Source organism: Canis lupus, chromosome 2 (assembly GCF_048164855.1).
Source record: "Canis lupus baileyi chromosome 2, mCanLup2.hap1, whole genome shotgun sequence".
NCBI lineage: Eukaryota > Metazoa > Chordata > Mammalia > Carnivora > Canidae > Canis > Canis lupus.
Window position 1 is genome coordinate 45609763 of NC_132839.1, and position 13729 is coordinate 45623491.

The following is a 13729-nucleotide window of genomic DNA, read 5'->3' on the forward strand; positions in this document are numbered from 1 at the left end:
TGTCCCCCCTTTCCAGTCCCCATTCTAGAACTTTCCTGAGGAGGAAACCTATTTCTTTTGGGGGGAGGGGTTCCCAATTTCAAGTCTTCAATAATGAATGCTTAATTAACCCCCTCCCTTCACCCACCCTCCCACATGAAAAAAGGAAGCAGGAATACAGTAACTAGAGAAAATTGAGAATAAACTATGTTGCCTCTTGCAGTTTTAATACAGTTTTAACTAATGGATTTTTTTGTTTTGTTTTAAGAGAAGAATAATGGGGAAACACGGATCTTTTATTTTAGGAAACTGTTATGGTAAGATGTATGTCAGACTTGACAAATGGAACTAACGCTCTTCGGCTGCTTCTTGTCCTTGTCTTAAACAGGAATTAAGTTAAACACAGTGCTGAATGTTAATTACATGTTTACTGGCTAATGAAAATTACAAATGGTTTTGCCACCTCAAACAATGATGAAAACTCTGAAGACACTGTAATTATATACTTTGAGGGAAATAACTCAGAATATTGATCATAAGAAGTGTAAATCTTTTTTTAACTATTCATTAATACCATAAATATGGGCTACAGAAGTTTTTCCTTGTGGTTTGTCTCATCATTTATATCGAGTGGATGGATGGTGAGGCTTCTCTGGGGAGGTGGTGAACTCATTCTCTTGTAGAAGGAGGCCACTTGTGTAACTCAGGGGTGCCCCCCTCCCTTCCGCCCCCGCCCCCTTTAACCCCAGCAGAAGGTCGGGGGATAGTTCAACAGGGGGGCCGGGCTCAGGGCAGGTGAAGGTGATCGCTCCCCAGCCTCTCCCCTCCCCTGCCCTCCTCTCTCCTCTTCTCCCTTCCCTGCCAGGTCTGATCAATGTCCGCCTTCCCCAGCCTGGGCGCCTGTCAGATAACCTGGCACTCGGGTTCCTTATGGAGGACAACTCACCGCAACCCAGCCACGCTGCCCTGACAACTTAAGTTCCTTCCTTCTGAGGTGGCTAGGGCAGTCCTTTGCAGGCGAAGACGACAGCGAAGGGAAAAAACCCATCGAGGTGGAGGGGGTTATTGGGTAAGGTGGCCGGGTGGGGGAACCAGAACTAGTTTCCCTGGGTTGGGAGTAGAGAAGTGTTTTTTGTTGTTGTTGTTGTTGTTGTTTTGTTTTAACTTTGGCCTGAGTTGTAACTCTGCATTCTGTAGCGTGGTAGCCACTCCGATCTTGGGGGTCAAAGGTGAGGGCTGCACTAACCCTAAAAGGCTTGTCTGGCCAGGCCAGAAGGCCCAGCGTGCAGAGAGGTGGGGGTGTTGTCAGCCAGGCTGCCCGAGGCTTCGGAGGGGGTGTCTATGAAACCCAGACGCGAGGGGCACAGCACCGAGAGCTGGGTTTTAAGTGCAATATTGAGGATTTTTAAAAAGTGCCCTAGGCTTGTGGGATTGGACTCCTCTTTTTCCCTGAGAATTCCCAAGGCGCTGGTCTTTGTCTTACAAGGAATGGAGTTTCTGAATGGTGTGAAAGGGACAGAGAGGGTCGCTTCAAATCGATTTTACTTGTCCTTTCTGTCTTTTCGGATCAACGCCCTTCAATGGGCACAGAGGTGCTCTTTCAACCAAAAACTTGTGCTACATTTTCTGCCTGTATTGGTGCTAAATACAATAAGCACTGGGCAGATTTTTTTTTCTTTGCTCTCCAAAGCAAGAAAGCACCCTAATTAAATTGTTTTATATGGACAGTCAAGACGGACCAATTAAGTATGCATTAGTATAAAGATATAGTCTGCAGATAAGGCAGTTTAGAAAATCAGGAATAGGACAAAGGAGAGGGCGCTAGCCTCGGGGAGGGGTGCGTGGACCCAACAAGGTCGCTCACCTTCCTCCCCGGGCCCAGACGCCCTGGCCCCAGGTGAGAGGGGAGCAGGCCCGCTAACAGGTGGGCAACGGCGTTGGCGTCGCTCAGGCCCCAGCCCCGGGCCGAAGAGCGGTGGAACCCAAGGGGTTAGCAGCCCTCCCATCTCCCCGCTCGCTCGCTCGGACAATGTAGTCGTCCGAGGTGGCGGGTCCCGCAGGAGAGGCGAGAGCGTGGCGCGTTCCGGGTCGGGCCCACCTCCTGGTGTGCAGGTCCAGGGCGCGGTCTTGCAGTGACGGTGTGCGCCCAGGGAAGACCGGGAGGGCCCGGGGGACGAGGACACCGCCACTGCGGCGGCCGCAGCCCCCTGCCACCCAGGATCAGGGTAGGAGGCCCCCTTCCAACACATCCAAGCTCAACGCCTTTTCGCTTCAAAGGAAACGGGAGCTTCTCTGCGAGGAAAGTAAAGTTCCCACCCGACGCCGTCCAGCCCGAGGGGCGTCGAGGACCAGCCCCAGAAATGGGGGAATGACCGAGGGTCGGAGAAAAGGTAGCGAGAGTGGCTCCTCGATGGGCGAATGGAGCTGCGGGCCTCCCCATCCTCTCTCCGCCCTCTGAGGTGTGGGCGGGCCGAGCGCACCTCGCCCCGAAGGCGACGACCCCCGGAGCAGGGGCCTGGGCCTCCCCGCGTCGCGGCGCAGGGCTGTGATAGGTGGTCCCCGGGCCGCGGGGGCGCGAGCGCAGCGCGCTGCGGCGGGAAGGGCGCGCGGGGCGCACAGGGCGCCCTGGGTCGGGGGCGGAGGGGGGTGGGAAAGAGCGGAGGCGAGAATTAGAGCCTGGGGAGGTGGCTGAATGTCAAAAGTAAAAAGGTTGAAAAGCCAATTTTCCCAGCGCGCTTTCGCCCCCTTTTGCTGGTTGCCGAGGCCGTAAATCAGCGGCCGGCGGCGAGGGCGGGAGGAGCCCCCTCGGCGGGCTCTGCGCGGCCCCGCCCGGACCGTGCGCACCTCCCGGTGGTCCCCGAATCGATCCGAAGCCTAGCTGAGGATGTCACCGCACTAAATATTTACTGATCACACACAAGTAGCCGGGGCTCGAACGATTTTCCTCTGTGAGGAGAGCGCAGAGAGAAGGGTAAATCATTTTATTAGTGTGGATAAAGCCCAGAGCACACTCCGGGCTGGAGTGTTTTAAGATGTGTCTTCAACGGGATGAAAAGAGTTAGGGAAATCGATACGGAGTGATTAGAAGCCCCCGGGGTGGCGGAGGGGGCCCAGGCTTTCAGGGATTTGGCGAGGCTGAGAAGGGGGAGCAGCCCCCGAGGGGCGGGGGGCGGCCGGACCACCGCCAGGGAGCTCCCGGGCGCAGGCCTCCGTCCCTCTCTGCTCGACGGGAGACGCGAGGGCGCGGCAATCCGCCGCGGCCGGGCTTCCACGGGCCACCGCCGCGGAAAGGTTGCGCGGGCCGCCCCAGGGCCGGAGCTTGAGAGCCACGTTGCGAGTGGCAGTGGTCAGGTGGCCACTGGAGCGGAGGGCAGGCCCGGCGCGGGGACGCTGGCGGGTTCCCCCACGGCGCGGTCTCCGCAGGCGATCTCCTGGAATGAAGGTGTGACCCAGACGGGTTGCATTTTTCCGCCCCAGCCGCGACCCGCAGCATCCTCGAACTTTCTCCTTGATATAGCTCTGTCCCCTTGCTCTTTTGATGTTCCGAGAGAGGACGCAGCGGCCCAGCCCCGCTGGCTGCCTGTCCCTCCCACCCACCCAGTGTCTAGGGCGGCCGCCGGGTGGCGGAACCCGCTGCGGACCACAGGGCTGGTGGATTCCAGGTTCGGGGCTCCTGGGCAGGTGTGAGGAAGTCTGAGGCTGACGAGGACGAGGGCAGGGGCAGGGTGACGTCCACCGGCGAAGCCCCCAGGGCGGGAAATTCCCTTCTGGGGGGTATGGAGCCACACTCCAGCCCCGGAAACCGGTCTGTGGCCCCAGGGCTGGGTGCAGGAGCCCCAAGTGGCACAGGGGCGAAGGCTCGCAGGGTTCGCCGAAGTCAGCAAGGCTTTGGGGCGGCTGGTGGAGGGGGCGCAGTTTGCTGGGAGGGAGAGGAAACCTTGTTCCCAAACTCAAGCAGCAAAGTCCTGGCGTGAAAATGGCTTTTCACTTCTAGAAGCAGGAGCCTCGCTGGCTCCTGTGAGCAGACCTCGAGGTTCGACACAGCTGCAAATAATCAAGAGGACACTAATTTTGGGGGGAAAAGGAGAGGCGGAAGGTGACGAAAGGGGAGAATTTCTTTGGTTTCTTCTTCCTTTTCCAGCACCTGACCTTCTCTTAAAAATCTGCTCTTTCTGAAGAAGCTGAGGAATTTATTTATTTATTCATTCATTCATTCATTCATTCATTCCTCCTCCTCCACCCCCCCCCCCCATGCACGATTTTCTTGACAGCTTGAGGAATTCAGTTGAGGTTGCCCTGCTTGGCCCCCAGGGCACCAGGAAATATAACTTCAGATCCAATGAACAGTTTTCCAGAAGGGTTACTTTTTATTATTATTATTTTTTAAGATGAATCCTAATGGATTGGAGCGATGTGTTCAGGTGTGAGGCGACTGGTGCCTCGAATTCCTTCCTTGGTAATCCTCTAATTCCTGTGTTGGCAGCTCTGGCGTCTCACTGATCTGGAGGCTGTCAGGAGTCCGGTCTCCATTAGCCCTTCTTGGTCTTGGCCAGAGCGAAGGTTAACTAGGGGCGGTAGCAAAGAAGGAAGAAAGAAAGGGGAAGGAAGGAAGGAAGAAGAGAGGAAGGAAGGAAGGCAGGGAGGAAGGAAAGGAGGGGGGATGGAGGGAGGGAATATTCTAGTCTCAGGGATTTAGAGCTTGCCGTCCTTCACTGGTCTCCCCCACCCCCATCCTTCTTAGGAAAGCAGGTTTCCATTCAGAGAGACAACAGTCTCATCCATCAAGAAAGCTCACTCCATGGAGGTGGACTTTAGGGAATAAGAAAACATAATGTAGTGAAATATTTTCTTCCATTTAACTGACCACCCAGTTCACTTAAAAAAATTCTAACATGTCTACAACAGTAGATTATTGTGGGAGGGGGTTTTAAAAGCCAAAAAAATCCACTAAATATTTTACCTTCTCTCATTTAAGTAAAAGCTAATTTAGAATCTTGCCAGTAGCCAAATTATAGCCATAAAATCTGGATGAGATTAGGAAAATATTCATTCTGCTGGCTTTAAACCTGGTGGCATTTTAATGGGTAGTTATATAATAGTTATGTGCATGAAGGTGTATGCGCATGGGTGTGTATATATTCTTATGGTGTTAGAAGTTCCATGATGGATTAAAGGTTCATATACTCAAGCACTAGATAGAGGCTGTCACTCATGTGTACATGCCAGGGGTCTGGCAGAAAGCAGCGCAAAAAAAGAGTTTTGAATGAGCTCCTTGGAATCACTATTGTTGAAATACAAGCTGAAGCAAGTTAGTAATGGTAAAGCTATTGTGCCTTGCAGAATCATAAAAAGACACTTCAAAGTAAAAACGTCAATTTTCATTTTGGTAGCTTTGGCAGGGCATTTAAACAAAAGGTGAGCATCTTTTGCCTAATATATATTTAAGATTCTACAACATGATCCTCTATGTTACTTTTCAATGAATTAAAGAAATAAAAGAGAGTAGGTTCTAGATACAGATAGGTTTGCTGCCCCTGTAACCAAGTCTCATGTGGGCTATACGTGCTTTTAATGTTACAGTGCAAGGAGATTCCTGATGAGAAAGTTCTAAAGACATCTAAAGCCATGGGGACATTGGTTCTTATTTAGAAGTGGACAGAGTGAGGAAAGATCATCTAATTCTACATTTCCTCCCCCTTTTCGCAAGAGTCTGATAATGAAATCTTTAAAATGACAGTTCATTTTTGGTATGTCAAAAAAAGCATTAATCAAATGGTATCAAGTGCCAGTCACTTAAATGTGAAAGTGTTAGTAAGGCAGGTATCCAGATAAATTAATATTGTTGATTAGCTGCATCAGTGTACTTAAATAAAATACAAACAGAACAACAAAGGAGGGGGGGTTTATCTGATTTAATTTCCTTTAGCCACAAAACTCAAGGTGAATTTTGGAAGAAGAAAAATAAGTTAAGGACTAATTTTCATTCTATTGGTTTTTAGAAGGCTGAAAGAAAAGTTTCAACATAAAGCATATAATTAAAGAAGTAGATGAACAAAGACACACTGCCATAATAGGAAAACATTATGTGCGAATTTAGAAAACATAATTAATTAATTAATTAATTACCAACTGCATTTCTCCCCTTAAGAGGGTGATTCCTTGAAACGTTGAAGGTACACATTAAAAATAAAGGACACTTGTTCAAAATTAAGAGGAGGATATTTAACATGATATTCAACTCCATGACCATAGAAAGTTTCATCTTGAGAGTTTACAAAGTATAATATTTAAATGAAAAGTACACTGGTCCTTTTATTTTGAATATTGGATGGAGACAGGTACTTTTCCCATCTGTCCATTACAATTTATAATAAATTAATCAGCCTTATCGAAGAGATTACGAAGTGCTTGACTGAGGTAAATTGATTTAGATGATATCACTTAAAACAGTTTAAAGCAAAAGTGAAAACATAAAAGGAAGGGGATATTGGCTTCAGTGAAAAATGTCACATTGGGTATTTCTTGACAGGGCCACATCATATCATATTTCAGGGGGAAGTAAAAAATTGGGCAACTCTGTTTCTGTGCAGAATGTATGTTAATCGCTTATTTATTGACTCTAAAAGTTATAATGCAGATTTTCATTTTGCATATACTTTGTTGCCATATTACCATGCAATTAGAAGGAAGCCAGCATGGTCAGATGTAGGGGAGGTGAAGGGGTGGAGGGGTGGGGGTTAAAAGAGTATTATTTTTCAGTCTCCAAGACTTAATGCTTATTCACTCATTGATTCTTTTCATATGATATTGGTTAATTTAATGGCTTTTAAAATCATATACTTGCTAAAACCTACATTGTTTCTAAATACAAAACAAAATCAGAGGCATTCTATTTAAAACAAACACACTTACAAATATCTAAACCTACTCTTCTTTGCTAATAACTCTTAACATTGTTACTGACGTGGCTGTGGATGAATATTTTATATAAGAGCCTTTAACTCTCTTCCTATTTACCCTGGAAATGCATTTAATTTGTCTTTTGTGCTTTAAAAAGCATTAGTCAATATGCAAGAATTATTCACTCTCTTTTAAAAACCAGTAAATAAAAATTCTGATCATAGGAAAGAGATGTGATGTTTACTTTGAAGTTTCAGGAACATATAAAGTTTTCTTAATAAACTCGAAGAAACTCTATCCTAGATAAATTTAAATAGGGCAGCTGTGGGGTATGGTTTATATTCCTGTCCTTCTGCCTTCTTGCCTTTGGCACTAAGGTATCTGGGTTTTTGTCTTCACACACTGTCTATTGTTAACAGAGTAGATTTTGAGATTAAAAAAAGAATTTTCAAATTGTTTTGCTTTTATAGTCTAATGCATTATTAAAAATAATATTTATTTCTGTGTTCAAGTTTATATATCTGGGCAATAATGAGGTGAGGCTCTGAAACCCTCCTGTGTCCCCCCAAAAAACAAAAACAAAAATAAAAACATTAAATAAATACACTAAAGAGGAAACAAAACCCCAACAACAGGATTCTGTGTGTTGAAAATACAGGCACACTGTTTTTACAATGGAGCTCTTAGGGTTTTTTTCATCTTAACTATCAACCAGCATGTGACACTTTGGTTTTATAAAGAATTTATGAATTTTAAGCAAACTTTAACAACATAGCATCACAGGCTTTTTGAAGTAAAGGAAGATTTGAAAAATCAGCCTCCAAAATAAAAGACACAAATAAGAACCAGGGCATTGTGGCTTGCCTCAGTTTTTAAAGCTGTTAGGAAAGTTATACTTTTAAAAATTACAATAACATGCGTTTTCATTAGAGTGCAAAACAAGATGATTATAGGAGAAAAAAAAAAAAGAAAAGATTCCCTGCCACTCCTCCCCATCCCCCCCCCCCCCCCCCCCGCCCAAAACAACAACAACAGAACACAAGACCAAAACCCCAATCCTAAACCCCACCTAAGAAGCCCCTTACCACTGTAGGGAAAGTCTCTGTGTAACTGTGGGTCCTGCCAGAGAGCTTCGGTCTACTTTCTAAACGCGGCAGGCAGCGGTTACACTAGTCAGCAGCCTGGCAGCCTGGAGAAGGAGGCACAGTGTCGGAGCTCCACGGTGGATGACCTACCACTTAGAAGCAAACTTTGAAAGCAACTGTTGAAAGTTAACCTCTCCTTTCCAAAGGAGGTTTTCAGGGGCTGGACAGTGGGAGCTGATATAATCAATTTTATTATTTTTGAAGTCATTCCTAACTTTTATGATCCTGCCACACACACCCCCCCCCCAACTCTTTTACTATCTGTCTTTGTGCCTTCAGGGCCAGTGAAAGAGCAGGGCAGATTCTAGATTGCTTTCAGAGTTTGCCTTCTCTGATGATGGATTACCATGTCAATTTAAACGGCATAGGATTAATTTGTTTCAATGATTTCTCTTTAGGCTGAATGCCAGCCATTTTTCTATCTCTCTCCCTGCTCTTCAGACTCTTCAGAACAACAACCAAAAAAAAAAAAAAAAAAAAAAAAAAAGGCCTTCTTTCCATATTCTAAGTTAGGAGACAATAATAGAAATAGACAAGTTAGGTGTAATGTTGCAACACAGTTATAGGTCTAAGGGTTTTTATCTCTGCCTAAGAGGCTGAAACATACAGTCAGTCACATTAAAATGAAATTGGACTGAACATTTATTCAATAAATACTTGTCTTGTAGATAATCCAGTGCCGGGTGCTTTTGACACATAAGGACTTAATTTGTCTTGGATAACAAGTTATTAATATGGCACATTTAAACTTGCCACCTACAATAAGGTTATTGAGATCTGTAACAAACTCAAATGATCATTGGGAAGAAACATTTGAGGGAGGGAGGGAGGCAGACTTTTTTGAGAATGCATATCTTTATCATACTCGCACTCACACACACACACACGTAACAGATATGTATTTCAGATCACATATGGACAAAAAAGTTCAATGAAGTTAAGAATAATTCCATTCATTATACAGGTATATCTAACCTTTCTCAAGTAAGAATGTGTCAGGGAGTTTTCTCATTTGAAAGGTTTCTAAAGTGCACAAGAAAAATGCTGTTCAAATCCTATTTCTTTGCAAGACCAAACCCATTATGAAGTTGAAAATGGCGCAAAAAAAAAGCACTTAAGTGCAATCCAAAATCAAATACTCCCTGCACTTTTTTTTTTTTTTTTGCCTGGACTAGCCTTGCAGCCAGATAGTGAAAGTTGCCTGTAGAATAAAGGCAATTTAGGCGAAATAATCTATCCCTAAAGTGATTATTGTATTTCTTTCTCTAACCAGAGGTCCCCCAGCAGAAGCAAAGGACCAGGAGAGGGGTTTTATCCTATGAACTGAATCTGCTGAGTAAATGTGGCTATTTGAACGCGGGGCTGCATTTCCATCACCCCCTTTTCTTAATTGCCTCAGCATCCTCAGCATCCTCCTGCACTGAAATTAAATATCATAGTTCAGGATATTTGAATTCCAAATATGAACGCGAATGGATTTTATAGACTTCCCCTTTGGCTAAGCCCTCTCAAATGCATAGGCGGTCTTTCTTTGAGCAGGTTCTACTTTCTAAGGACATATGCAATCAGAGGCCAGTGACTGTCAGAATTGGAATCTATGCAATTTTAATTTGTAAAAAAGTTGTTGGTTGTTAACCTTGGAGGAGATTGTGCATCTCTAAGAAACCAAATCTTTGAGAGCTCTCCCTGGGAAATGATGTTACACATGAGCAGAAAATCCAGGCAAGAAAGGCTAATTGAATGAAGAGAGAGAATTAGGTTAAAAAACAGAGTACAATCTAGTATCACATTTTCAGTAGTGTAACTTGAAATGAAGGTGTCTTCAAGTCGCCGGTGATGCCAGAGTGTTTAGATGTTGGCCACAGATGGGGACACCTATTGAAATGTGTCTGAAGAAGATTAATAGGGCTTGTCACTGTTGGGAAAGCACTGCTTTGCTGTAAATTTCTACCAGCACAAGATGAATTACCGATGAACGCTCACTTATCAACCCCATCACTATCGTTCGACACTAAATCAAATTGAGAAGTTATCTGCAATCAGAAAATTTCTTTTTAAAATAGACATACACCTTTAGGCCCCAAACCCTTTAATAATCCCACTCAGAAAACAATTCCCGAACCCATGATGCTTCTTTAGCTTGAGCAAAATTATATCTCCATAATGAATATATTTTTAAGTTCACATGCAACAGACAGCTAGCTGGTCAATAGCAAAGTTTGATAGTATTTTAACGAGGGTATGAAGGCTGCTTCTTGGAAGCCTGCATTTAATCTTTCATAAAACACATTTTCTTTGCTTTGAGACATTTCTCTCCCTTACTTGGAAGGCAAAGAGGAGAGGGGGTTTGCTGTTTTCCTCTTCTAAACGCCGTCCCTGTGAGCTACTTGTTATCTAATCCTCTGGTAAGATAAAATTATGAGCGAACCACAAGTTTAGGTAGAGAACAGTAGAATAGGATTAAGGGGATAATGGTGATAATTGAGGAAATGAATTTATTCTTTTATGATTTAATGGTGTTTTACGTTTAAGGTGGCTTATTTGGGAAACAAAACAGTGGCATTATCTCTTTTATTATCTGCTAACCAACTCCAGGCATACGGAGGGTTTCCAACCTAGGAAGAATAATGTTTTAATAAAACTATGAGCCCTTGGGGTTTTATCAGGTTCTACTTGTTTAAAAATTATCTTGCATGCATAACTCATTTGATTTTTACTGCAATTCATCCCACAGAAATTTTGAATTCCCATTTTGCTGATGAGTAAACTGAGGCTCTGAGAGTTAACTGAGGCCATAGAGCCAATAGGAGCACAACCAGAATCCATAACTATCTTTCCTAGGTTCCTTTCAGGGTCTCTATTGCTAGTCATTGTGTAAATGAAGAAGAAGAAGAAGAAGAAGAAGAAGAAGAAGAAGAAGAAGAAGACGACAGGCTAATAGCAGACTGACATTTGCTATAGACCACAATTATGAGAAACATATAGGCCGTTTTATCTAATCTCAATACATTCATATATAAGATATTCATTTTGATCTCTATCAAAAGTAGATACAGTTACTACTTCCATTATCCAAGAGAAAAAAATAAAACAACCCAGAATCTTACAGAGTTTAGGGACTCACCCAAACACCCAAAACTTGCATTGCTAAGTTGAGGACAAATTATTCAAGTCCAGGAAGTCTACATTCAAAGCCACTGCCCTCCCCTGAGCTCCTGTTTCTAATTGTAAGGAGTCTTCAATCGTATGGAGTGGTCACAAGAAATCCCACTTATTTTTGGAATCTAAAAATCCCTCAGACTCTGAGGCAGTGTGTCAGAGCAGAATAGACCCTGGTTTAGAAACAAGGAGACCTGGGTTTAAATTCCAGCTTTGCCAGTTACTGTGTGACGTCAACATCTTTGGTTTTTATGTTCCTCATCTCTGACATGGGGTGATTGGAGGAATGAAACTATGGGCATTGGTTTGGAGTGCTTTCTTCTTTCATGATGCCTTAGGGGATTGAAATGAGGAACAGAAATGGCAACCGTGTCTGAAGAGGTGAGTGGGGACGAGTGACATGTTGGGCACTTTGAGAAGATGTGGCTTCCATCTCTCAGACTGGAGACACAGCGTCAGACGAGGTCTTTGCTTTCTTCCTCTCTGCTTCCAGAGGGCAGTGAATATTTAAGACAATGATCATTCTTTCAAAAACCATATGATTTAAAACTTACAAGAAAAACTGTCCCAGATAGAAGAAGAAAAACCTGAGGTCTGGAGCAGTTAGGTGACTTAGGTAATGTCACCCAGCTAATTGGTGACAGGGAGAAAGTAAGCTCCTTTTCTCTCAGCCTCGTAAACCAGGAATCCACTCCCACCGCCCTTGCCCCACGCCCCCAAAAATACATCCTTCCAATGCTATGCTTCTTATTCAACAAAAACATACTTTAGATCATCTAGTCACATCTCTATTATAGCTATTACTCTATTTTTTGATAAGAGGGGTCATGTGGGGTATTAATGGTTGCACTATGAGATCTCCCTGGATTTCTCCCACCATAATCTTTTTTCTTTTTTAAAAGATTTTATTGATTTATTCATGAGAGACAGAGAGAGAGAGAGAGAGAGAGAGAGAGGCAGAAACATAGGCAGAGGGAGAAGCAGGCTCCATGCAGGGATCCCGATGTGGGACTCGATCCTGGGACTCCAGGATCATGCCCTAGGCCGGAGGCAGGCGCCAAACCACTGAGCCACCCAGGCATCCCTCCCACCATGATCTTTCATAAAATCTATTAAGTTAACTAGACAAATAGTCGAAACTGCAATGAAGAATCACACGAGAATAAAAATATGCTGTAATCTCCATTAGGTCACTATAATATTCCAACCTATATTTATTACAACCCTCCTCTGATGCTTACATAACCAAACTTGCTAGATTTATATTCTCTAATGGCTCCCCAATGGGAAAAACCTGTGTTTCTTATCTTCCTTTTCCTGTCCCAAATCACCCTTCCACATATATTTGCCTGCTTTGGGACCCCCTGTCTGGGTTTCATCAGAAGTTGCAAGACAAAATGTGCATTATTAAGAAATATAAATATTTTCAGAAGCAATCAAAGGGATGAAAGATTGATTCAGCATGTAGATTGGACCTAATTCGAAGCAGCTTTGTTCTAATGAGGGCTACCGGGATACAGAGTCAGGAGCTGCTGTGGCCACCAGTTGGAAATTCTGAAATTGTTAGGATAATCGTCAGGATTTCTCTTGCGAGGTTTGCTGAAATAATTTTTGCAAGGGATATGCTCTAGTGTCTGGGCTGTGCCACCTTCCTTGCCACACTTAGGGATTCGTGGTACTTATCTGAGAAATCATGACTAATTTCTTCTCTTTAGAGTTTAGGTCACTGAGTACCTCCTTTTTGCACTAACTGGGAAGTTGGCTTAGCATTAACTTTCATAAGAACATTTTGGCCTGGAGGCATCTGTATTACAATTTCTTTCTTGGCTTAATAAAAGGTATCACATTATCTACCTGGTCAATCTCTATTGGCTTTCAAAATAGAGACATGGAAAAACCTAATAAGCCTCATTAGGATATCTGCTTTAAAAACAACAGGCTGCCTCATTTAGCATGTTGCTTTGAAATGTCCCAGCAGAGCTGGGTGGTCACTGCTTGAATACAGGTATTGCTAATTTGGGATCTTTGTGTCTGGGGTAGCTCTGAAAAAAAAAAAAATCGTAATGTGTAGGTGGAATTTTAATACACAGGGGATCAAACCTGATTGTTGTATTTTGTTTTTGTTTTCCTTCTTTCTTTCCTTTAATCCCACTTTTTGTCCACATGGCCATGTGTGAGAGATGGCTTGATTTTCTTGATATGGTTCAGCCATCCACAGCTGGAATTCCAAAGACTGAAAATGTCTTTAAAATCAACACAACTCAGGGAGCCTCAGAGAACAAGTTTTCCTTTGTTGTAGGGTATAGTATTATTTGCTGTAGGTTTTTTGATATACATTCTAAATTAGGCCTGCAAAGGCATGCTTCATCTTTAATTCATCACTCTCAGCTGAAAGAGATTAGCAATGTCTAGCACGCACCCCTCGTATGGTGCTGACCTCATCAAGTATGGCCTGAAATTAATTAGCCTCATTCATTCCAAATGGAAAAGGATAATGGAGCAGCATTTTAGAGATGACCATCACAAATTGTTTGCAGCATATTTAA